We start from the raw sequence: 26541 nt of genomic DNA, 5'->3' as shown, positions 1-26541 counted from the left end.
AAAGGGGACAGAACAGATGTCAGCAATTACAGAGGCATCTCACTCCTTCAAGAGACATACAAGATACTATCTATGGCATTGCTATCAAGATTAGAACAACAAGTTGAACACAAAATCGGCGAATACCAGGGAGGCTTTCGGAAGGGACGATCATGTGTGGAACAAATTTGGAACCTTAAGACAATACTGAAGGACAGAGTTGCCAGGGGCAAGAAGTATGTAGCAGTTTTTGTTGACTTTCGAAAAGCATATGATTCAGTTGATAGGAGCACATTGTTTAACATCCTTAGAGAAATGGGTACAGATAACAAGACATTACAACTAATAAAGGAGACCTTAACAAACACATACTCAAAGGTTAAGTTTATGGGAGAGATATCTGAACCCTTTGAAATCAAGACAGGTGTAAGGCAAGGAGATTGCCTATCCCCACTGCTGTTCAATTGTGTCCTGGATAAAGTCATCAAAGAATGGGAAAAAGAACTCGCAGAAAAAGGCATTAAAGACCAAATAAGGATAGGATACAAGAAAGAGAACATCACTATCAACTGCTTAGCATTTGCTGACGATCTTGTACTGTTATCAGAAAATATTGAATCGGCGATAATACAAGTTAACACTTTAAAAGAGGTAGCAATGAAAACTGGCCTGCAGATATCATTTGAAAAGACACATTTCATGACCAACATTAAAGAAGCCCCAAGATACATAGTAACAACAAACAATGATAAGATAGATAAAGTTGTTAAATTCAAATACCTTGGTGAGATTATACAACCTAATGGGCTTGATAAAGAAGCAAACCGTGAGAGAGCCAGAAAAATGGAGCTTGCATTCCACCTTACAAAAAACACATATAACAAGAAAGCGATCTCTGTTAGGACAAAACTACGCCACTATCAGGCAGTAATTCAACCAGAGTGCTTGTATGCTTCAGAATGCCTGGGATTAACAACCAGGAAAGACATTGAAGAAATCGAGAAGAAGGAAAGAAAGATTCTAAGAAAAATCCTCGGTCCAAAGAAATGTACGGACACATATCGATTACGCAGTAACAAAGAAATATATAAAACATGCAGTAGGATTTCAGATGTCATTCGAAAGCGAAGAGTTAAATTTTTTGGACATATTTCAAGAATGCCTGATAACAGACTTGCCAAGAAAATCTTTAACCACTTCAATAAGCCCAATAGGAAAGGCAGCTCTTATGAAAAATGGTTTGTTAACACGAAGAAGGATTTGCAAGAAATGAACATCACACATCAAGACATCCACAATAGAACCACCTTCAGAAACAAGCTACACACATTTAAGGGTTTCCTAGAGCCAGAAACAGCGACCAAGAAGAAACAACAATGGACGGCTGAAAGAAAAGAAGCAGCAAGCAGGAGGATGAAGGAGTACTGGCGCCAAAGAAAGTTTAAATCATGAGGAGTTATTTACGTGGTCCACAGCTGGCCAAAATCGATAGAATAATAATTACAAAAATATATGAGGTTGTAGGCCTCTTTACTGTATCCGGTCAAAATACGTACACTGCAATGCACATAAATGAGTTATTTCTCACAATGTAAATTTAAAATGACGTGGATTTCTGCCCTCTTTCTTTCATTGTCTGCCTCCATTTCAAACTCGTGTATCGCCGCAGTGATTGGGAGAAATTCGCCCAACCTTCACGGCTTGTGACGTAACCGTAACGTCTTAGTAGTTGAATACGTGTCGTGCCATTTCGTCCAGGTGCCATTTCGTCCAAGTGCCATTTCGTCCAAATTCCACGAATAGAGGCAGGTAGTTAACTCTCTACCGGCCCACTAGTGCTATTTCGTCCAAACACCTATGATTGACAGTTTGACAGGTCTACAGTAACTGTTTCATTTCATTGCGTTCCTTGTTAGAAATAGGTAATTTTTTGATGTCTGTAATAATGGACGTTACTCGCTCCGCTCGTTTGCCACCAGTCAGCTATATTTTACAACGAACTGCTTATAATGTAAACAACATAGTGAGAATAAAAACAAATATTTCCACAAATCAGGTGATAATTAAAATATATCCAATGTTGCATTACTAAAACATCTGCTTAAATAAATACTGTATCATATATCAAGCAGGAATATTTGTTTATTTCATTAAAATTACATAGGGACTTTGAAGGGCTTTGAGGAGGGAGCCCTAAGGGAATTTAGGGAAATCATGTCCTTTCGAAACATCCAGGGAAAGTTCCCTTTATTTTGACACCTCAATCATCAAAATCGGACTTATAATAAAAAAAGTAGTTCACTGGACAAAAAATTCCTAAGGCAATTAAATATAAGTCCGCCTCTGTGGTGTAGTGGTTAGTGTGATTAGCTGCCACCCCCCGAGGCCCGGGTTCGATTCCCGGCTCTGCCATGAAATTTGAAAAGTGGTACTATGGCTGGAACGGGGTCCACTCAGCCTCGGGAGGTCAACTGAGTAGAGTTGGGTTCGATTCCCACCTCAGCCATCCTGGAAGTGGTTTTCCGTGGTTTCCCACTTCTCCTCCAGGCAAATGCCGGGATGGTACCTAACATAAGGCCACGGCCGTTTCCTTCCCTCTTCCTTGTCCATTCCTTCCAATCTTCCCATTCCCCCACAAGGCCCCTCTTCAGCATAGCAGGTGAGGCCGCCTGGGTGAGGTATTGGTCATCCTCCCCAGTTGTATCCCCCGACCCAGTCTGAAGCTCTAGAACACTACCCTTGAGGCAGTAGAGGTGGGATCCCTCGCTGAGTCCGAGGGAAAAACCGAACCTGGAGGGTAAACAGATTAAGAAGAAGAAAAAATTAAGTATAAGATAATATACTCGTTATTAACTGCGTTCCTCGAGACTGCTATGAAGTCACGTTCAGCCAATTTTCACATTACTACAAAGGTTTGATTAAAACACAAACCAAAATCTGGCAATGGAAGAAGCGGCCTTTCAGTCTTGTCAAGTTTTATACAGTGTGTACAATGTATGCAGCAGCTAATGCGTTGTCCGATGATGCAAATCAGTAACTTTTTTGTTCCTCTTAATCCATTTTAATTATGCAGCAGACGTTCCTCAAAAACTTTTCAATGTCTCGTGACTTCTCCAATTTTTCACTTGCTCTTTCTATTCTGTTGTCCATTACAATGTACTTGTTTCTCCTCTTTAGACCTTCTAAATTCAGGCAAATACTGATGATTTTCGTGTCAGAATAATCTGTTTTATCTTTAGTGCCATAATTAGGTGTTTTATTCGAGGGTGTGGTTTGCCAATGATTGCATTCAAGCGATGGTTCCATCCTTCCACAGCGTTGTTGGTACGATGTCGCCTGCCGGTACAATTCCATGCATCAGTTGGGAAATGAGGGGTTTCTTACCACTGGTCAATGAAATAGTCAAAAAACTCATTGAGTTTCTCATGTGCTACAGCAACACTGTGGATGTGTAGCCAGCCTTCCTCCACATCTATCGTCCTTAAAAAGGGCAGAGCAGCGCACATTCTCACGGAGTCTCGTATTTCCTGGCGTGTGTTGTAATCTTTGGCAAGCCCAAGGTTTTGTACATTCCTCCATAGACTTTGTGAAAAATGAAAAAAGCCCCATGAAATTCTGCAGCAGGAAATACAGTGTTGATTGCCTCGATCACTCCAGCTTCGAAATCTGCGTTTACTGTCTCAGGGGACCAGTCTGAAATCACCCGAAGAATGGCGTTAAACAGGCAAATGTAAGTTGGCTTTCTCTTGTCAGGAAGTAATGCGAAAACTACGGGGGTTACGTTTGTTTCTTCCACAGTGCTTCCTAAATCTATATGGATGGTGTACAACTGAGAAAATTGTTTGCTAACACTCTTAAAGGTGCCATCCATGAAAAAATTCTTATTTTCTTTTAATACAGTTTTTCCTGTGGAACTGGCAAATGTAGGCTAAGTATCCACTCACCACCACAGTCGTCAGCTAGTAAGAAATTATTTCCATCTTACATCTTCAAACTTTCTGAATCTAACTCAACTTCATCTCGATGATTGGGTTCAGCCTGAATTCCCTGAGCATTCCTTCGCTGTCTATGCAGAGTAGACTTGCAGTTATATAACTGAGGAATTCTGGTAACTAGTTCAAATCCGGATTGTAGAAGAGGTTTGAATTCGTCGTCCAAAATCCGAAACCAAAAGGAACTAACTATACTATCTATATGAATAAAATGAGAGTTATGTCTGTACATTACTTGGAATAGTGAAATTTTGGCATAATTTCATGCATTATACATCGTACAAGCCGAATCGAACTGTATCTCAATTTCTGTCTGTCTGTCTGTCTGTCTGTCTGTCGAGCAAGACGTCGCTCGCAGAATGTAAACTCGCTTCGCTAGTTTACTTCCTTCGGCCTTCAGCCTCAGGATTTGCAAGGAGTTCAAACTCAATTTAAATTAATATATGACCATTTAAAAGCCAGTGGGGTGGAGTCCTAGAGTCCAGGGCGTAAAAAATATTGTCTAATAAAACTATAAACCTAGCTGTGAAATCGATTTATCGGTTTCTTCGCGGGCTCTCTTCTTTTCCTGTACCATAGCCTTGTGGACTTCTTGTGCAGCCACATCAGGAACACACGTATTATGGATTTCTTCTTTAATAATTTCACGGTTTATAGTAAACACTTTTCCAGTACAAGAACGGTTAACAAAACGCCACACAAATTCACCACACTTCTTTACATTCTTAACCGTATACCGATACCCGTTAAGTAAAAAACTAGGTTGACCCCGTGTGGTGGTTGAAAAATCTCTATAATTAACAAAGATGTTAATTCATTGAGATCATTCGAACGAATGAAGTCTCTGTTCATAAACAAAGGTGGGGAGGGGAGGAATGGAATTTCACAGCAGGGGTGAGTGGGAGATCCCACAACATGTGGTTGTGCACGTAAGCGTTAACCTGCACTGCCTCAACCCTTGTCAACATTTCGTCTGGACGAGATGGCACTCATTAACTTGTGTAATAATTTGTAAAACCGAGCTGGACGAAATGGCACGCTTTTCAAGGAAATTTGTTGCTGGACGAAATGGCACCTGGACGAAATGGCACTAAACCGTTGAATAGGATACGCTCATAGCCTACCTGCTTGCCCAGCTTGAGTACCTATGGTCTACACCAGGGGTTTCCAAATGGCGGCCCGCGAGTCTCATGTGGCCCGCGAAGCCATTTTTGCGGCCCGCGAGAGCACTGTGAGAAATAATGTGAAGAAAAATCACAAAAATATTTATTAGCTCGTTCAAAAACGTATTAATGTTTATACACCTTATAGACCCAAGTCAGAACTAATTACTCCTTAATACTAATTCCTTTTTTCAAGTATTCACTTGTTCTCAGCAGGTTATTTTTGATTTTAAAACATTTGAAATCCAAATTTCAAGTAGTGATGTTATTATATTTTCGTCCCACTGACTACTTTTGATGGCTTTCGGAGATGAAGTAGATGTTAAATTACCAGAAAATTATTATCAAGGTACGGTACCGTAACCGCCAAAACTCACCGCGTCTCGGAAGCGAACCACTCAGGTTTCTTAGTCCACACGACTATGAAGGGAGATTTAAATCCTGTACGAACTCTTTTACGATGGACAGAAACATTTCTGGCGATCAATCTCACCACAGTAGGCTATATAGTGAAATAGGCAGAAGTCACGGTATAATTAAAGTTTCATCATAATCCAGAAGACAAAAATTTCCTAGAGGCTTCAATGGACGCTATCAATCATCTCAAGACGTGTTGAGCTGGACCACGCTCGACAAGATGGCGTGACTGCCGCCGTTATCTCTCGCCGCCATCTCTGACATCTAAAGCGATAATAGTGGCAATACATGCTATAGCGAGGGGACCAATGTTATCGACTTGGCTCAGGTTAATGGACCAACAAAATGCATGCATATTTAAAAGGTAAAGACTGAATGGAAATGTTTAACATTTACGTGAAAGCAAAACATTATTAGTAAGTGCCGTACCTAGAACCTACCATATTTAAAATCCGACCGCTTCTCACTTGAATGGGCGTTCTGCTAGTAGAGAGTTTAGGGTAGGTAAGAGACTGATAAAGGGATTTGCATTTAGACTACCTTCGCAAGTTAGCATAGAGAAAACACGTACTGACATGCATTAGAATAATACTTGTTAAGAAAGTGTGTAGCCTATAATGAGTTACAGTATTGGCGACTCTAACAGTACAGTATATCCCTTGAATCAAATGCTCTACAAAAGTGATTCTATGAATAATAATAATAATAATAATAATAATAATAATAATAATAATAATAATAACATACATACATTACATACATTATCATTATAGACTCTTATGCCTTTCAGCGTTCAGTCTGCAAGCCTCTGAGAATTTACTAAACATCGCCACAATCCTCGATTTGCAACTAGTGTTGTGGCCTCATTTAGTTCTATACCTCTTATCTTTAAATCGTTAGAAACTGAGTCTAACCATCGTCGTCTTGGTCTCCCTCTACTTCTCTTACCCTCCATAACAGAGTCCATTATTCTCCTAGGTAACCTATCCTCATCCATTCGTTTCACATGACCCCACCACCGAAGCCGGTTTATGCGTACAGCTTCATCCATCGAGTAATAATAATAATAATAATAATAATAATAATAATAATAATAATAATAATAATAATAATAATAATAATAATAATAATAATGTATGTGTGTAGGTTCAGTCTTCAGCCCTAAGGTTGGTTAGATCCTCAACAGCTCTGCCATCAGCTGTCATAGATGGCCTAGGCATCACTGAAGAGGCGTACTAGGGAAATGAGGAGTGAGGTAGTTTCCCGTTGCTTTCCTCACCGAGCCAGAATTTGCTATTACATATCAGTCTGCAAAGCCCACTGAAATGCATGCATCAACCGACCCTATGAGCAACGTTTTCATACCATAATAATAATAATAATAATAATAATAATAATAATAATAATAATAATAATAATAATAATAATAATAATAATAATAATAATAATAATAATAATAATAATACTTGTACGTCCCACTAACTACTTCTAAGCTGGGCTGAGTGGCTCAGATGGTTGAGGCGCTGGCTTTCTGGCCCCAGCTTGGCAGATTCGGTCCTGGCTCAGTCCGGTGGTATTTGAAGGTGCTCAATTATGTCAGCCTCGTGTCGATAGATTTACTGGCACATAAAAGAACTCCCGCGGGACAAAATTCCAGCACCTCGGCGTCTCCGAAAACCGTAAAAGTAGTTAGTGGGACGTAAAGCTAATGGCATTAATATTATCTACTTCTACGGTTTTCGGAGATACCAAGGTGCTGGAATTTTGTCCCGCAGGAGTTCTTTTATGTGCACAAGTATGCAGTATGTCTACCCCCTTAGTACCGTTTCCTGATACGAGGTCGGGAATATAGAATATATAATAGGAACTTCAACAAAAATGTGTACGAAAAATGGGAATGGACATGAGGCTCACTACTTCACTTTCTGTGTATTTTGTTGGTTTTAGACGAGACTAAGATCAGCGTAAAAGACCTAAACCCTTCTGCCCCATCTTTAGTGGACCCCATCAGGGGCATAGTGTTAGGGCCTGAAATACAGGCAGGCCCGGACATTTAAAGGACCCTGCAGACTCCTCGCAAAGTAATATATAGCTAGCCTAATGTCACTCTGCACGAAAATAGTTAGGGCGGTTTTTTAAAATCAGTCGAAATAATTTGTTTTGTTTTTTTCATTTTGTAGGTATGTACGTAGAGGAATTGTCATTTGGTTGCATCTAGCAGCAGTCGTAGTTGTGTTGAGTGTAACACAGCACAGCTCGCAACACCGTGACACGCTCCACCTACACCAGATTATTTAAAAATAATTATAGCAATTAAAATTGATACAAAAAACACCACATTTCAGTTCTAAAATGATACTTTTTGATGTGCAGTGCACCAGAGATCGATCGTATTATGCACAATTTTTTTTTAACATTTCAGTTAATCTGACTCAAAAAATTTTTGACAATTTATAAATTCAGTAAGAAGTTGATGTAGTAACAATCAGTCAACTCATCTCATTTACAAACGAGATCTCTGCACGAAGTTAATAATAGACTAGGCTTATCAGTTGTGCGGTTTGATATTTTTCAAACTTTATTTGACGAACGTTTGACTTCATTTTGTTTGTATATTTTTTGGTGCTGTAATGGAATAAATTATTATTCTTCAGCAAAGCTTACATATAGTCTATTTTGGAACAACACTTAAATTGTTATACAGTAATGTTAGTCAAACCTATTTTTAGGATATTTCACAAGATCTGTTGTTTGGATGAATTTTTTATGTTTATGCAGTTTATTTTAGAAAAAAATAAGAATAGTTTTCCTTTTCTCCCAGTTTAGTTAATTTGTGTGTGTAATCACTCCAAAAATTTTGTATTATATGTTTGTACTATTTAAGGTAACTATTTATAACCTACAGCCCTAATATGCTAGACAAAGTAGGGCTTTTCCATGGATAATAAATAAATAAATAAATAAATAAATAAATAAATAAATAAATAAATAAATAAATAAATAAATAAATAAATAAATGGAATAAATTATTATTACTGTGACTTCCTTATCGGCTACAGAGTATAGGGCCTTTAGTGAAAAATGAACCCAGTGAAAACTGTATAAATCCAGGATCCACGTCTGTGGGCCATGAGGGTGACGACATTGGGCAGTTGAGATTTACAATAACTTGTATAACTTGACAATATATTACATTAGTTCTACCTGCTGTAATTAAATGAACATTACTTATTTATAGATTTTACATTTTATATGGGGGGGGGCAAATTTTTATTTTGGCAGGCGGGCCCATATGATACACGGTATGCCCCTGAACCCCACGAACCACCACTGGTTACATCCGAGGTAGTTCCAATTGTTACTATTCTATTTGCATAGATAAGCAAAATTGTTGAACTACTCCATCAGAGATACGTGATCACAGGTTTTTGTAGCATCATGTAGCTGTATGCAGATTATGATTGTCTCTCCTTCCTGTTATTCTGTCTTTCCAAATTTGTCTGTCGTTGTGTTTATCCGCCAACGGCCGTAGCCGTGTTGAAACTGGATCCCGTGTGATCTCCGAAGTTAAGTAACATTGGGCGTGCTTGAGAAGTGGATGGGTTGCCACGCGCTGTTGGTGGGGGGTAAAGGAATGGAGGAGCGAAAAGGAACTGGCCACCCTACCGTACGTAAACTCCGGCTCAGGTACACCTCTGTGGAGGTTCGAACCTGCCTTTGGGCAGAACACACCCTTACCTTACCTTGTGTTTATCCTGGTATGTGTTCTACGTATCATATCATTAGCTGAGAACAATAGTGACGTAACTAAAAAATAGCTGTTGTGAGAAAATTGCCTTCGAAGTTTTGGTGCAACTTCAATCTTTCATTCTGCCATCACCTTTCAATATTTTTCAGAATGTATTTCTTATTTACAGACAGTACTCTTCAAGTTAACATAATATGAGAGTAGTTTTGCATTTTAATAATTTAAAAAACTGACTTACGTCGCTAATGAATTAGTTGGTACCAAATACACTATAGACAATACTGGATACTTCCGTATTCTCCTGTAATAAACTGAGAGACATGTTAACAGGGACGCACCAGGCAGCCAAACTTTAAACATCAGGCGGCAAGATTGAAACTATGAAAATTGCATCTAAAAATTGATAGAAATAATGAAACTAAATAATGATTTTCACTTTTTCTACTACAAATGTTGAATGTTAATACTGATAGAAATAATGAAGTTCAATAATGATTTTGTTTTATGTAGCTCCCTCAAAAATACGATCCATAGACGTCAAAGTACAACTCCAAGCTACAACTGCACTAAATATGGTTTGTAAGGGAATACTATAATACTGGTATCTGTTTTGATTCCATTCAAACGCCATATGAAACCTGAAAAGTGTAACTTATTCATAAGGTATATTAATAGTCCTCCTTCGAAGGAAAGGTCCTAGGGAAGAAGTCGAGAGGAAGACCACGTCTCTCATACCTTAGGAACATAATCACTCAGCTGGGTTTTGCTTCCCATGGCACGATGAAAAGGACTGCAGAAGACCGTGGGATGTGGCTGCAGCGGCAAGGCTTAGCCTTTAGATAATGGATGGATGGATTAATAGTCCACGTAGAATTTCCAATTACTTTACAGACAGTAATTTCGAATGTCGAAAACAGGCTTATGTACTACCGTAGTTATTAACAAACTGCAAACATATCACACACTAGCTGATGTACCCGTGCTTTGCTACGGAATTCTACATTATATACAGAATTCTAGGTTAGGTAGTGTACACGTTGTGAGCAAGGTTGTATTAAATTGCATAGCACTTAATGTTACCCTAGAAACGCGACGGGGAAGTCACCAAACATCTCTTCTCATATGAAGACTGGGTGGGGAAATTTTCATTGTAATGGTAGGCCCCCTTGCCTACCACCAGTCACAATCAGGTTGGGGAGTTTTCATTATAATGGCAGACACTCACTCTCCACCTGCCTTTTTACATCCTCAGAAAGACCGTCTTAGTAGTTTTCCCAACGGAAATGAACATAGGTCATTACAATGACGTCAGTAGGAATGGCGCGATTAAGAGCAATGCTTTCATATGAAATACTCGATCAATTGAAAAAACACACATTTTCTCACTTTTATCGAACAGTACTACGCTTCCGATCTAACAGTCCAAAGTTCCAGAGCTGGAATGACCAGCCGCAGACAGCCGTGATCCGTGAACACACTTTGTCTTATTTCGGCCGGGTGGGGGTGTTGAATAGTGGAGACTCCCAGGGCAAAAACGATGTTCTTTTACTAATCTGTTTCCTAGGAGTACCCGATGAGTCGGAAAATCTCAGTTCACTACACAGGCGGCGGAAATATCTATCTGACTTGGAGGTAAATTTTTCCTCCAAGCCAGAGGAGAAATCCCCTCTTCACTGCTAATTTGGAATACAATGATGTAGAATTTAATTAAACTGAGGAAGAAGCTTTTCTTAAGAAACGCCTCTTTTCAGGGTTGAATTTTGAGTTATTCAGTGAATTGTGGAAATTTGGAATAGGCCTAAATTATAATTCTAGACCAGGTCATACTACTACTGCTACTACTAAGTGAGCCTCTGCCTTAAGTATGAACACTGCTCATTCAAACCAGCGCATCAGAGTAGTGATCGAATAGCTGGAATACTATGATGAACCAGTCTGTTACGTACCGGCAGTATCAGAAAATGTATGAACCAGAGGAATGGCATGTTAAAGAAGAAAGTTTTGCAACTCCCCAGCTATTTCCCGCCAATATTCAGTCAGGCTGTTATACTCGTTACGCAGCAGTATTCCCATCTATCTGAGTTGGGCGGCAGCATGAGAGACAAAGAACATCACAACAAACAATGGTCAATGTAATGTTATTGTTGATCAACGTTATGCGCTTTGACTATTGTCGGCCTTCACATTTAGTTTCCTTCCGGCTCTGAAATACCACTCTTATCATAGTCGGTACAGTAAAACTGAATAAAACATAAATAATCGGGAATTGTATTCTCTATAATTTTGTTTTGTAGTTCTTTTTCATGGGACCAATAGCATAGGTATTTAAAAATTAAATTTTAGGCGCCTTCCCCTAAACTACAATTTCAACCAGGGTGAATAAAATTGTTTACAACTTAGACTGTAGTTTCTTATTCTCCGACTCTATATACCAACTTTTATAAATTCTGATAACCCGTTTTCTCGTGGCTCGGCGGTGATACGGACTTGGCAACAAAAATACAAATTCATGAATATCTGTGTTATCAAAGCCGGTACGGCAATAATGTATGACATAAATAATTGGAAATTTATTTCTATATAACTTTCGTTATGTAGTATTTATCGATAGGGCCACTAATAATATAAATATTTGAGAATTACATTTTAGGCCTTCCCCTAAACTACCATTTCACTCGGCGCAAGTAAAAGTATTTATAGCCTAGATTATAGTGGCTCATCCCCCGACTTCACATACCGATTTTCATTAAATTCTCTTCAGCCGTTTTCTCGTGATGCGTGTACAGACAGACAGACAGACAGACAGACAGACAGACAGACAGACAGACAGACAGACAGACAGACAGACAGACAGACAGACAGACAGACAGACATTACGGAAAAGGAAAAATTGCATTTCCTTGTTACTATGGACATGACAGATACAGAAATACCATTCTTTTCAAATTCTGAGCAATGTACAGACAAAACTCTTATTTTATATATATAGATGTAGCGCGAATTTACACTTAAGTTACGGCTCTTGTAGACTGACAACAGCCCATAAACCTGACTTCTACCTGAGACTACAAACCTCAAGTATCCCACTAATCTGGTGGAAAATCGCCCGTTCTTCGAGGCCTTGTGCACTGGCGTCGAATGAAATCCCAACACCAAGAAGGAGTTGTGCTAGATAAACGAAATTCGGGAGGCGTGCTTGCATATCTGAAAGATGGTGCCTCGTAGCGCCACTATGATCTTGCAAACAAAGTTTGCTTTAAATACACGCTGTACACTTCGTCTTTCATAAATGTATCCTGCCGTCGTTCAAAGGGAATTACAATATTAGTGTAAATTTACTTGTATAGTTGTATTTTTGACGTGGTATGCACAACTTAGCATTGTGGCAATTGCAAACTTTTGTACAATGTACTTAAACTCGCAACACATTATATTTCCACTAAATCCTGCTATACAGTATTAATTCAGTGAATAAATTCCAGAATAAATATTATGTCCCTTGAATTTACATTACTCATTGGTCATCACGTGAAGACAGCATACGGTACCTAACCTATACATACCTACCTATGAGGTCCCTATATCTTAACAACAGCTATTTACGTAAATCCTGATGTGATAAATTAAGAGATCAAGCATGCAATATACCGATACTTAAAAATAAAGGTCTGTCTTTCAACAGCCATAATGATCCAAATATTGCTCCCAATCCTTATGTACCTACTACATTCACAAGTAGGCTACAACTCATAACATTCCCTTAGCTTGCCTCAGTCGATCAGCTGATGGGCTTGGCATGCTTTTTACAATATGGCCTGTACGGAAGGAAGGAGCACAGTGAAACAATAGCTTGAAACCAGAGCCATCTACAGTTAAAGCCGGAAGGTACACTTGGCAACGCTGTATCTATCTGTCAAGCGGAGGCCAAGAGAAAAGGGGGCGTGAATTACTTTCACCCATATTCACTACATTTAGACCAACATGATGATTATGATAAATGCACACTCTTCGTAAAATGCTACTAAGAAACACACACATCAATAAATGCATTCACTGAAGTTAGAAATACACAATTTACATGAAAAAAAATACAAAACACTTTAAGAACGGTACTCACAAGCTCAATTACTGTGGACCTTTGACACCTTCCTCCGCTTAGTGTTTTTATCCTCACTGCTGATATAACTCATGTTCTTTATCTGCTTTTAGGTCTTATTTAACACGGCATTGAAAATGTAGGCAATAAACAATCTATCGCACCATTATTGTCACGCCCACAATAACGGCGTTCAAACCAGAACTGTTGATTGTCATCCCTTCCTAAAGCAGCTCAGGATAGAGAAAACAGAGATTCTTTATAATTTTCACAATCTACTGTAGGTAGTCTTCGCATACCACTGTTCTGCAGATACAAGTGTCACAACATATCCCTCTGGATATTGTCCTTAGTATATACCCAGAAATGTACAGCATATTACCCCTGACATCTCAAAATGCCCACCAAAAAAATTCACATGATAACAGTGAGTCAAACTTGTTTATTAGTTCCATATTGAGCCCAATATTATCGGTCTTGATGGAATAAGATATTTCTAATTGGCTACAGACAAACCTCACCTTTCCATACCTTCACCACCACCACCGCAACTCTAGAACACCCTTAATCGTAATTGCCATCTCACTTTCTAGGACTTGGAAGTGTAGTATCATTATAGTTACAACCAGTACCGGTAAGCTATAAGTACTGACTAAACCTTCTTTCTAAGGTATCATTTTGAAACTTTCTTGACAGTAAATAATTTGCTTTCACAGTTCCAAACAAAACTTTTTGAGAAGGGCCTAACTCTTCTTCCTTTTAATGCAAATAATAATAATAATAATGTAATTTTCTTTACGTCCCACCACTACTTTTGCGATTTTTGGATGCACTGAGGTGCCAGAATTTAGTCCCTCGGGAGTACTTTTACGTGCCCATAAATTTATCGACACAAGATTGACGTATTTGAGCACATTGAAATACTACTGAACTGAGCCAGAATCGAACCTGCCAAGTTAGGGTCAGAAGGCCAGCGCCTCAACCGTCTGAGCCACTCAGCCCGGCCCTTTTAGTGAAAGTTCAAATTGTTCCTTTAAAAATATGAGGCAAGACAAAGAGTGTGCTGACCTCACGATACTCTATGAGAATGTGAAGCATTGTAATAGATTTATTCGTACAAATTTAATACTAACACTACAATAAGTGGTTCCTATATAATTTAATAAATATGCATTTAGTTGAGACCACTTTGATATCTTACCATCTGCTAAACATGTCATTCTTTCCATGATTTCCTATTTTCGCAACAGGCAAATGCTGGGGCTGTACCTTAATTAAGGCCACGGCCGCTTCTTACCCATTCCTAGGCCTTTCCTGTCCCATCGTCGCCACAATACCTATCTGTGTCGGTGCGACGTAAACAAAAAAGAAACACGTCATTTCTGTTACCATTACCTGATAACATATACAGTGACATTCATATCTTGGTGAATTTTGAGTAAATGGGTTACATTTGTTGTATCATCCACCCTCTTGTTTACCCTACTTTACATTTCCAGGCTCCTAACTTCAGGATCTTTCCTTTTAACACCTTTCGATGACAAATATTTGGCAAATTTGGGAAAATAATTGGACATGCATCAGGGAGAAGCTCATTAAGTTTTGGTGGTAGTATAGTTGCCATCACAAATTTTATCCCCTGTTGAAAAACTTTCGTGTGTGAAATGTTTTATGCATATGACTGAATCCTTCCCAGGTTCTCAATTATCCCGTTTAAAATGAAAAATCCGTTTTTGTTTTAATTTCTCATCTGAAGGAAAACTAAACGGGGTAACAAAACCTTTTTTAATGCTATAGTTGTTACGATACATGGGAGCACAACATTTTCTGGACATCTGCAAATACACAAAACATTTTATTAATAAGACTAATTCAGTCTGCATCTTCACAAATTCTAATTGTGAATCTTCACAAATAGCATAATAACGTTATTGATTTAACATCCCACTAACTACTTTTATGGTTTTTTGGGAGACGCCGGAATTTTATCCCGGAGGAGTTCTTTAACATGCCAGTAAATCTACTGACACGAGGCTGACGTATTTCAGTATCTTCAAATACCACCGGACTGAGCCGGGATTAGAAAACCAGCTCTAAACTTCAAGCTACTCAACCCTGCTTAGCCTTCACATTATTTAATAGGTTCTCCGTATGCTCATTCTATCACTTTTCTTGTTATATATACTCGAACCTATCCGTGAAAAATTAAGTGAAACACGAGACGAAGTTCACTGGACGTCAACATGCACGGATAGATCTGAGCTTTCACCTTGGCCTCCACTGAACGTTGCCAAATGTACATGACTCTGGCTTGTAATTGTAGTCGGCTATGCTTGAAACTCATTGAATAAGGCGTAGAATTATGGCTTCCCTGGAGTGGACACTTTAGCAAGGATTGGGGTCGGTCTTGACTTTAGATGCTACCTACCTATTTATACCTATTTCAATATGGCGCTCGACTTTGTTTACTAGTGGCATCAGCCAAGACCACTAGACCGAATCCAATCCTCACACCGTAATATTTAAAAAAAACATGACGGCCGAAGTAGCCGGACTGCTGGTATTCACTAACACGAAAATATCACATAGGCCCTACTATACCAACGGTGGTAATTAGCATGTTAAATGCAACATCATAGGGAAACACACTTTTTCACGTACTGTACCGTATGAAAACGCTTCGCCAACAAGTACCGGTACGCACCACATATAATCAACTAGAATCGCATATATTCTGCTAGAAAAGAGAACAACAAGTTGATAATTTAAAACTTTAAATTAGTCAAATAACGTTTTCTCTCTCTCTCTCTTTTTTTACAAGTTGCTTTACGTTGCACGGACATAAATAGGTCTTGTTCCGACGATGGGACAGGAAGGGTCTAGGAGTGGAAAGGAAGTGGCCATGGCCTTAATTAAACCACGGAAAACGATCTTCAGGGCTGCTGACAGTGGGGTTTGAACCCACTATCTCCTGAATAACTTACTGGATACTGGCTGCATTTAAGCGACTGCAGCTATCAAGCTCGGTAATGTTTTCTCTTAGATTTCACTTTGCTGGATAGATGAAAATACATGATAAAACTTTTGAAATGATATGGTATTTATAACATCATTTTGAATGTTTCAAAATAATTAAGGTGCGAAATTCCTTAATTTATTCGCTCTCATGAGAACTATAAAACATGTTGCCTTAGTTTTGAAGTGGTGGACAATTCCTCATATTCAGCTCCCAATGAAAGGGAAGTACACCCGAAATGATAATGTTATTGGCTTTACATCCCACTAACTACATTTTTACGGTTTTTGGAGATGACAAAGTGCCGGAATTTAGTCCCACAGGAGTTCTTTTACGTGCCAGTAAATCTACCGACATGAGGTTGACGTATTTGAGCACCTTCAAATACCACTGGACTGAGCCAGGATCGAACCTGTCAACTCTGGGGCCAGAAGGCTAGTGCCTTAACTGTCTGAACCACTCAGCCCATATACACCCAAAATGATTACGTTATCCCAATGGACGGCCCTGGTAATACTAACATAATGTTGACATATGGCATAGCAGCCCTTCACAAAATGATGGTAACCTTAATAATGAAACATTTAGGCACTAAAAATGTAATAGGATTTTACCCATTAAAGAATATGAGTGCAAAAACTCTATTGACTCTAAACATTGATATTTAACCTACATGAACGAGCTTCAGTTCGGTGTATTCTGCTTGATAACAGATAACCACAGCTGGTAGTATAAAATTCTACGTTACAAACCCAGCTAATCCTTCCAAGTCGCTATTTCTTCTGTGTAACAGTGTACAGATTGTTCCATCTGTCACACTTATAAGTGTTGTTATACTCCAAGATACAGCCAAACATTTCTGCAGGCAAGCACGAATTATTGTAAAATACACTTGCATCTAAATCACTCAACACTTTGAAGCACACAGATACTGACATCGGGATATCACACTATCAATTATATTCTATATAAATTAATATTTTTTGAGGAACACGAATAGGTTCACTGGTTGGAATTAGAGAAAAGTCTTCCCTAACCTCAGACTTATTCTTCAAAATGATGTATGTACACTACAGTTTTGTCATTAACTTCAAAGTAATTATGATGTATATTCCCAATCCATTTCTCTCTTAATGTTTTATTCCGTAGAAAACTTAAGAATAGTTGTACAGTATGAGAGGCATTGCCATAGTTAGACTTAAACCTGGTTCACAACATGATCAAAACACACACATTCTCACATTACTGCATATAATTACAGATCCTAAGTGTCCACTGACTCATATAAATACACTCACACACTTATATTCTACTTATATTGTCTACATTCATGAAATTACACTGTCAGCCTCATGTCAGTAGATTTACTGGCATGTTAAAGAACTCCTCCAGCACCTCGGCATCTCCGAACAACCATAAAATTAGCTAGTGGGACATAAAGCAAATCACATTATAAATCAATCAAGTCATTATGATGCTGCAGTGGATAGGTGGATGATGCAACATCCTGGACAAACTTTATCAATATATCATCTTGCTGGAATTGTAAATATAGCCCACCACAGGGCATTGATTCCATCAAATATCATGTCTGGTTTCAAAAAATGTAGAATCCATTTGATCAATGTGTTTTTACTAACAATAATTTTCTCTGTAGTTTTGTACCTGATAGAAACTGGCAATCTTACTGCAGATTCATCCAGCTTGGAGAATGCCTCTCATAGACATGTAATGGGGGGCTACAACAAATGAAACTAGCAGTGAAATTAGGTCTACAGCCTCATCGAACTTGGATAATGCTCCCCATAAGAGAAAATAACAACGAGTGAGATTTTGACATAAATGAATTATGTTCACCAATTGTTCCATCAAGCTTGAGTGCAGTTTCATCAACATACTATCCCATTATAAAGAGTTTTATAAGTCCAAGAGAATTCAAGGAATTGCCAAAAGCTGGTGAAAGGAGACAGAAGAAGAATGCTGAGTGAAAGCGCAGAAATATTATTGAAACAAGTACATCAGAAAAAATACTATCATTTCAAGGAAGAGATCTTCTAACGAATCCAACAAAAGCTCTGTTCAAAAGGAACGTAGTCACTCCAATGATGAAAATAACATTGAAATGATTTTAGATGATTCTGACAATGAAGAAGACTTTGTAAATGAAATGCTTGGATCAATCAACCCAAAATATTTTGAAAATTTACAAAAAGAGCTTGTAGGGGAAGACTAAATTTGTATTAAAATTTTCCGTTAGTGGGGAAAAAGATGCATTTTACATTGAACAAGTAATGGAAATTAGAAAAAACAATAACATGACAAACAGATTTGTGAAACCAGAAATCGATGATTGGGCTTAGTTAGGCAAAGCAAAATCAAAATTATTCTACCAAAACCAACAGTATATGGCCATACAAAAAGTCAGAAATGCTATTTGTCTTTTGGCATTGAATTTTCACATGCAAACTTGAAATGGTGAATCTGTTTTCAATAAGTTCTATCCAATTTTTAGTCTTGTTTATTTTTTTAATTTTTTTTTAAAGTGCAAATGGGAAATTTTCTTTCTTAGACCTTTATATTTTGTTTGGTCTGTATACTGCAGTAAAATCTGTCCTCAGCGGAAACCCAAGAGACCAGAAACTTTTTCCTGTGTATGTAAGATTCTGCTTCATAAGGGTGGTTAAAAACTAAAATAAAAATCGTGAGTAACTTACATTCTATAACTCTTTTAGATAATCCAGCAGTAGATTTATATGCATCAAACACCGAGACAGACTTAGTCAGTTCGGTGTCAGTGGTCACTGATTCCATGTTTGCAAGCAATGATGCCATTATCAGTTCTTTGTAATTAATCTTAAAACAATTAATGACAGACACTCTGGTCTATTGGTTGAGTTACACTAGAAGGATTCAGTGGGAATCATGTGAGCTTAACATTAGAAAGCTGTATTTTTGGATGGCATGTAGCATTGTCAAGAAATAGTATGATGTTCCAGTTTTGTTGCTTCATTCTCGAGTTGAATGACACCAACCAATTCTTCAATTAGGTGTGACATCATCCATGGCATCTTCTTGGATCTCCAATTCGACATATGGACTCTCTTAATTAATGTTTTTGAAGCATCTGGGTTTTGCTACTTTTCCTATAACTAATGGCTTTTCAAGTTCTGTGGAAAGAAATCCACTTTTTTTTTTTTTAAACGGTCAATCTCTCTTTGGAAAAATTCCCTCTTGTACATCTTTCTCCTTTCTGAGATAATAGTTTGCTAAGTAGTGCTCAAAAAATAGTCCACAGTTTCATCACCATTAGCTACGTTCCTCTAATCAGAGAGCCAATTTTTGAAGTCCAATCTGCCAATGTTTCCTCAGTGATGCCTCCAGCCTCACTACTGGCCTTCTTCAACACTATCTGATATCGTCTTTTAAATGATTCCAACCACCCGTTGGAAGCGGTAAAATCTTCCTACTGAGCAAGTGGCCACGTGGTTTGGGGCCCGTAGGGGCTAGCTTGAATTTGGGAGATAGTGGGTTCAAATCCCACATTCGGCAACGCTGAAGATAGTTTCCTATGGTTTCCAATTTTCATACCAGGTAAATGCTGGGGCTGTACCTTAATCAAGGCCACGGTCGCTTCCTTCCCACTACTAGCTCTTTCCTTTCCCATCGTTGCCATAAAACCTATCTGTGTCACTGCAACGTAAAACCAATTGTAAAAATAAAACCTTCCTTTTCAAATTTTTCTGCAACTTCTCTTGCATGGTGTTGTAGCATTGCCCCTGATATGGACAAATTTCTTGCTCTTGCACTAGCAAACCATTCCCAAACAATTTTATTTCCTCATTCCCAGTTACTCTGAGCTTATGTTTCACCTCCCCCTGTGGGTGGGGGCGGTAGAATAACACCCATGGTATCCCCTGCCTGTCGTAAGAGGCGACTAAAAGGGGCCCCAGGGGCTCTGAACTTTGGAGCGTGGGTTGGCGACCACGGGGCTCTTAGCTGAGTCCTGGCATTGCTTCCACTTACTTGTGCCAGGCTCCTCACTTTCATCTATCCTATCCGACCTCTCTTGGTCAACTCTTGTTCTTTTCTGACCCTGACGCTATTAGATTTGCAAGGGCTAGGGAGTCTTTCATTTCACGCCCTTCGTGCCCCTTGTCTTTCTTTGCCCGATATCTTCATTTTTCGAAGTGTCGGATCCCTTCCATTTTTTTCCCTCTGATTAGTGTTATATAGAGGATGGTTGCCTAGTTGTACTTCCTCTTAAAACATTAATCACCACCACCACCTTATGTTTCACCAATCTGTTTCTCCACAACCACTCTTCATTTAATTGTGCCTTTTTCTTTAGAATGTCATAGATGTGTGTTTTTTCAGTCTTACTATGCTACAATTTGCTTAACAGACAATTTGTCTTTCTCACTAGCTTTGAAAACCTTCTTTTTTTTTTTTTGCTAGTTGCTTTACGTCGCACAGACACAGATAGGTCTTATGGCAACGATGGGACAGGAGAGGGCTAGGAGTGGGAAGGAAGCAGCCATGGCCTTAATTAAGGTACAGCCCCAGCATTTGTCTGGTGTGAAAATGGGAAACCACGGAAAACCATTTTCAGGGCTGCCGACAGTGGGGTTCTACTATCTCCCAAATACTGGACACTGGCCGCACTTAAGTGACTGCAGCTATCGAGCTTGGTTTGAAAACCTTCATTTTTGTGTTCAAATCTAAAATGATGCATTTCTTTTCTTCCATCGCATTTAAAATGACACTGTAACTACAGCACGAAGTTCTGTAATTGCTGTTTGTGAGCACACTAAATTTGTGACCTTTCTAGGAAAACTGCACTGCATTGTTAAGCAGGTAGTGTCCCCACCCTTCCAAATTCCTGCATTTTGTTAGTCAACAACTCATTAAGGGTACACTCGCATGGTGGCGAAATTAGGTAAGGGATGAAGGAGGACCCTAAGTTTCCTGCCTCAATTATCGGTCTTTTCGCATTCCTACAGTAGAAGATGTCCAAATCACACGGAATATCCCTGTTATGGTCCACAGATTGAGTGGCCGCCTTATAACCAGATGGTCCAAGTTCATTTCCTGGCCGAAAGCTATCTTGGGCATCTTAGATCCATTTGGAATACACATGTACTGAAAAGGGGTAGGAATGAAATTTACATTGTTTTTCCATTATAGTCACAAAATTTCCTTCCATTTCCACATCAGAAGGGTTCTGCTAAATACAGGTAAACTTACATGAATATTAAACCGTAATTTACTGGACTGGGAAAATTTTCCGATATGGACAGTTTTCTGCTTCATAAAGGTTATATGTTTATAATTATTCATTTTTAATGTTATACATTCATTTGGTAAGGTTGTTTCATTGTGCCCCAGATAGTGTTTCAATGAGCCCCAGATATGAAGTACAATGAAACAGCTGCAATGCTTTTGTTTTTCATGTATGTTTACAGTATCCTCTGATTGAAAGATATTGATTTAGATAGTATTTATTTAACAAAAGTAACTCTTGTGTTTCGTTGTACCCCATGTTTCGCATGGCTTACTAGGAACTTAAAGTTTGATTATAACTTTCATAATCCCTACTGAAAACTTAACTTTTAAATCATGAAAACTGAAGGCAGGTATTTATAGCAAAAGGATGTACATACCTGTCCTAGTGCACTGACACTTCACTGTGCTTCAAGGGAGGCTTGCAGTTGTGTTTCAACAAGTGTAAGGGGGGGGGTGTCCCAAATATTGCCTACCCTAACTATTTCTCTGTACGTCAACCTCCTGGGTTGAGAAATCAAGCTCGAAACTAAATGAACATCACTAGAAACAATCTTCAATGAGCCCCAGATATGAGGTACAATGAAACAACTGCAATGCTTTTGTTTTTCATGCATGTTTACAGTATCCTCTGATTGAAAGATATTGATTTAGATAGTATTTTTTAACAAAAGTAACTTTTGTGTTTCGTTGTACCCCATGTTCTGCATGGCTTACTAGGAACTTAAAGTTTGATTATAGCTTTCATAATTCCTACTGAAAACTTGCAGTGGTGTCTCAACAGTGTAAGGGAGGTGTCTCAAATATTGCCTACCCTAACTATTTCTCTGGGTTGGGAAATCAAGCTCGAAACTAAATGAATATCACTAGAAACAATCTTCAATGAGTCACAGATATGAGGTACAATGAAATAACTGCAATGCTTTCGTTTTTCATGTATGTTTACAATATCATCTGATTGAAAGAAACTGCCGTAAGCAGTATTTTCCTACAAGGAGAGCTGGGCAACATCATGCTAATTTTAAGTTAATTAGCAAAATTAAAAATTAAAAAAGTCTCAAGAGAATTTGCCCATTGTGGGTTTCTAATATTGCATACCCCTGTTCCTATTACCACCCACCAGGTGAAATTAGGAGCACTTCTTAAGAAAGAGTTGCTTGTAGAGCACACATACCTTTTTTAAACTAATTTCAGACTTTTCCTACGAAAAAAGGACTTTAATGAGAGAAATGCTTCATAATTTATTAGATAATTGAAAAACGTGTGCACGCGTAGTAAGCTTACACTTACATCGTAATCTAACCTGATTAAAACTCAGTTAGCCCTATTCAGACAATACGTATGAATATGTGTATTTTTTATGCTCACCACTTGCTGCAGCAAAAAGTTCGTGATTCCAGGTGAAGCACAAAGAACACATAACCCTGTACTACCCACTGAAATAGTCTGAAAACTTCTTGTTACAAAACGTGCAGCTGGCATCCATAGAATCAGGGTCATCAAGGTCCACATCGAGATCATTATCGGTATCCACTAGTAGAGGTTCATTTGAATCCTCATTGTCAGAACAGCTTGAGACTTTATGTTTCCTTTCTTTAACTTTCTTTCCTTTGTTGGTAGCAGGATTCCTCTTTTGTGCTACCACACTAGTTGAGGCTTGATTCAAATTTTTCTGGCTGTAAGTAGTATTTCCTATAAGGAGAGATGGTCAACACCATGCTCTCTTTCATTTGCAAGACGGTCTTGCACTTGTTTTTGGTGAGGCTCTTATGTCCTTGGGTAAGATTAGACTTACAGCATGAAAACTGATGGAGCCATATGGAGGTTCATCTTGACCAGCTATCTGAAGATGACTGTCAATAATAGGCCTAGGTGGAAGAGTTATTGGATCAATTCTAGCCATATCTACAGGTACTTGAGTTGCACACTCGGCATCAGAAATAGGTTCTGAGTGGCTATCGTTCACTTCTTCAATGAAATCAGCTTCAGTAAACACAGAGTTGCTAAAAGAATAGATACCAGCAGCGCAAAAACACTCATAGCATTATTCATGGTTGCTGCTCTGATGTACACTTTGGCTATGAGTTCAGCGACTTCATTCTGTGTGATAATTCTGCCTTCATTACTGGAAATTCATTTCTCAGTTTCTTGATTTTAGAAATGCTCGAATGGCTTCATGAAAGCAACACCTAGTGGCTGCATCCTGTGCGTGCTGTGAGGTGTTTGGCAGACCATTATGATGTGATATTCTCAAGAAAAGTTTATCACTTCCAGGTTCCATGTGTGAGAGTAGTGGCTATCCAGGATTAATACAACCAGGTCTTCTGCTGTAGGTTTGAAGAAAGAAGAAAAAAGTTTTCATCCATTTACAGAACAAATCACACTAAATCTAGCCTGATGGGTGAAATCCTGAAATAGCTCCAGGAAGAGCACCCTTCATTAGCTTCAAGTCCTGCTTCTTTCTGGAGAAAATTATCTTGGGAGGAACATACTGGCCCACAGGAGAGATACATGTGACAATGGTATTCAGTTTCAATGTCGATGACATTTTATAGACTGCCAGTTCCCCTTCTGTGGAAATCACTTGTACAGTTTTGCTTTGAACAGTTGTGATGCCAGTTTCATCTACATTAAAAATTCTGGCAGGGTTGAACTTGATTTTGTCAAGTTCTGCTCTAAGTATACTGAATAAAAGATTTCACGATATCTTCATTGAACCCTAACGTTATGGCTCTTGACAATGACTGTGGAGTTCTTATTGTCAATTGGGAAATATTACTTTTCAAAAACAAGTTCAATCACTTATGATCTGAAATGTTGAATCCTTTAGAGAAGGGATGAGGAAAATTGTGCCTTAAGACAAGTTGGAAGGCCATTTGCTTAAAGTTATTTTGACTCAAACCAAAAAATTATTTTCCATTTCCACAACTACAGTAGTTCCTTTCCTAAATTGGGTGTCAGCACAGGTTTCTTTCTTTCCACTGTAATTTCTTCTTCATTTTCCCCATTTACACTTTTTTTAAATGTAGTCTTGAATTGTTGATCTTGGTACTCCAAATGCTTTACGAGAATTGGGGCAAAAGTCATGGCAACTATTTTTTTTCTTGTAGATATGTGAACGGATCACAAACATATATGTTTTGTGTGAAGTTCTGCAGGCATAGTGTGTATGCAGAACAACAGATGGCTCTGTGATAGCTGGTAGTAGCGCAGCGAAGTCTGTGAAATCAGTCAGTTGGTGAGTGTCGTGCGAGATGGAAATAACCTGTGTTGAGCAGCGCACTTACATCAAAATAGCCATTCTCCGAGGGAGAAATGTGATGGAATGTCACAGTGACTTAGTGGAAGCCCTTGCGAATAATGCCCTACCATATCATACAGTAGCACGGCGGGTAGGAAAGTTTCAGCAAGGACATGTGTCAACCAGTGATGAGCAACGTTCGGGACGACCTGTTAGTGTGCGGACCGACGTGGCACGTGCCGTCATCGAGCAGCTCCTGGATGAAGACAGACGATGGATTCTACTGGAGTTAGAGAGGGCAAGAGGCATCGAGAAACGCACCGTCCACAGGATATTGCGTAATGAGCTGCAACTGCGCAAAATTGCATCGCGATGGGTACCGCATGCACTGACGGAAGTTCAGAGGTGGGTGCGCTATGCAATATGCTCCGACCACCTTGCACGCTGGCAACAGGACGGAGATCAATTCTTGTCACGAATAATCGCCATCAATGAATTTTGGGCCAGGACATACGAACCAGAACTGAAATGTCAGTCCGCGGAGTGGCGACATGCTGGATCACCAAGGAGGCAGAAGGTCTGTCAGAATCCTTCGCCAGTCAAATTGATGGTGACCGTTGCATATGATGTCAGGGGTGTCATTCTTTGCTATTTTGTTCCACATGGCAGAACAGTGACTGCACAGTACTTCAAGGACTTCCTGGTGCGACAGGTACGACAGGTACGACAGGTACGACGTGGCATTCGGGAGAAACATCCGGATCTTGTGGACAGTGCAATAATCCTGCATGACAATGCAAAACCACATAAAGCAGAGTGTATAGGGCAGCTACTGCGACGTTGGGGATGGGAAGAATTGGAGCACCCACCGCATTCTCCCGACATTTCGCCCTGTGACTTTAATCTCATTCGAAAGATTAAGGAACCGCTATGTGGCAGGCATTTTGCAACACGAGAGGACATTGCTAATGCTGTATGCTAACAGGTGACCCGATTCACACATGGTGCGGCAAATGCTGAGGCAGATGGTATTCACCGCCTCCTTCATCATTGGGAGTGTGTGGTGTCAGTAGCAGGGGATTATTTTGAGGGTCTTTAGGCCCAGGTTTGTCATGTCAACTTTATATGTACTGTGTTGTCATTCTTTTGCACCGGGAAGGCCATATTGTCCTGTATACTACCGTAATATATGATATTTTAGTGCTATTCATTGTCCACACATGTAGTTAACACCTTGTCCTTTCGTCTGTATATGTCACTTTTTCCAACCGGACTGGTATCTTCAAGAAAAAAAAATAGTTGCCATGACTTTTGCCCCAACCCTCGTAGATGCTCTCAGCATTCTTATTTCTTTGTTCTGAACCATGCAGCCTCAGGACTTGTTGTGCTCCACTCCTGCCTTTTCTTCTCTTTCTTTGGCATCTTAAGTGCGAGCTCTAGAACAACAAAAGGATGAAGAATTTGGTGAAAGTCTAGAGTAGACACTGATTACATGAAGTTGGTAGGTTGTTATCACTTACAAGAAGCTTGCCGCTGGCACTACATTTGGCAAAATCTCATAATGTCAAGATAACTATATAAACTCATAGAAAACTTGTATAGTAGCTTG

The 26541-nt window shown here is 39.1% G+C and overlaps 1 protein-coding gene across 1 annotated transcript in view; it reads left to right on the top strand.

The window, feature by feature from the left end:
- Positions 1–26541, top strand: part of LOC136864379 (forkhead box protein J1.2-like) — a 186412-nt gene that overhangs the window by 128474 nt on the left and 31397 nt on the right. The window lies entirely within an intron of this gene.

Source organism: Anabrus simplex, chromosome 1 (genome assembly GCF_040414725.1).
Source record: "Anabrus simplex isolate iqAnaSimp1 chromosome 1, ASM4041472v1, whole genome shotgun sequence".
Taxonomy (NCBI): Eukaryota; Metazoa; Arthropoda; class Insecta; order Orthoptera; family Tettigoniidae; genus Anabrus; species Anabrus simplex.
The sequence above is the reverse complement of the archived record's forward strand: the minus strand, read 5'-3'. Positions and strand labels throughout refer to the sequence as shown.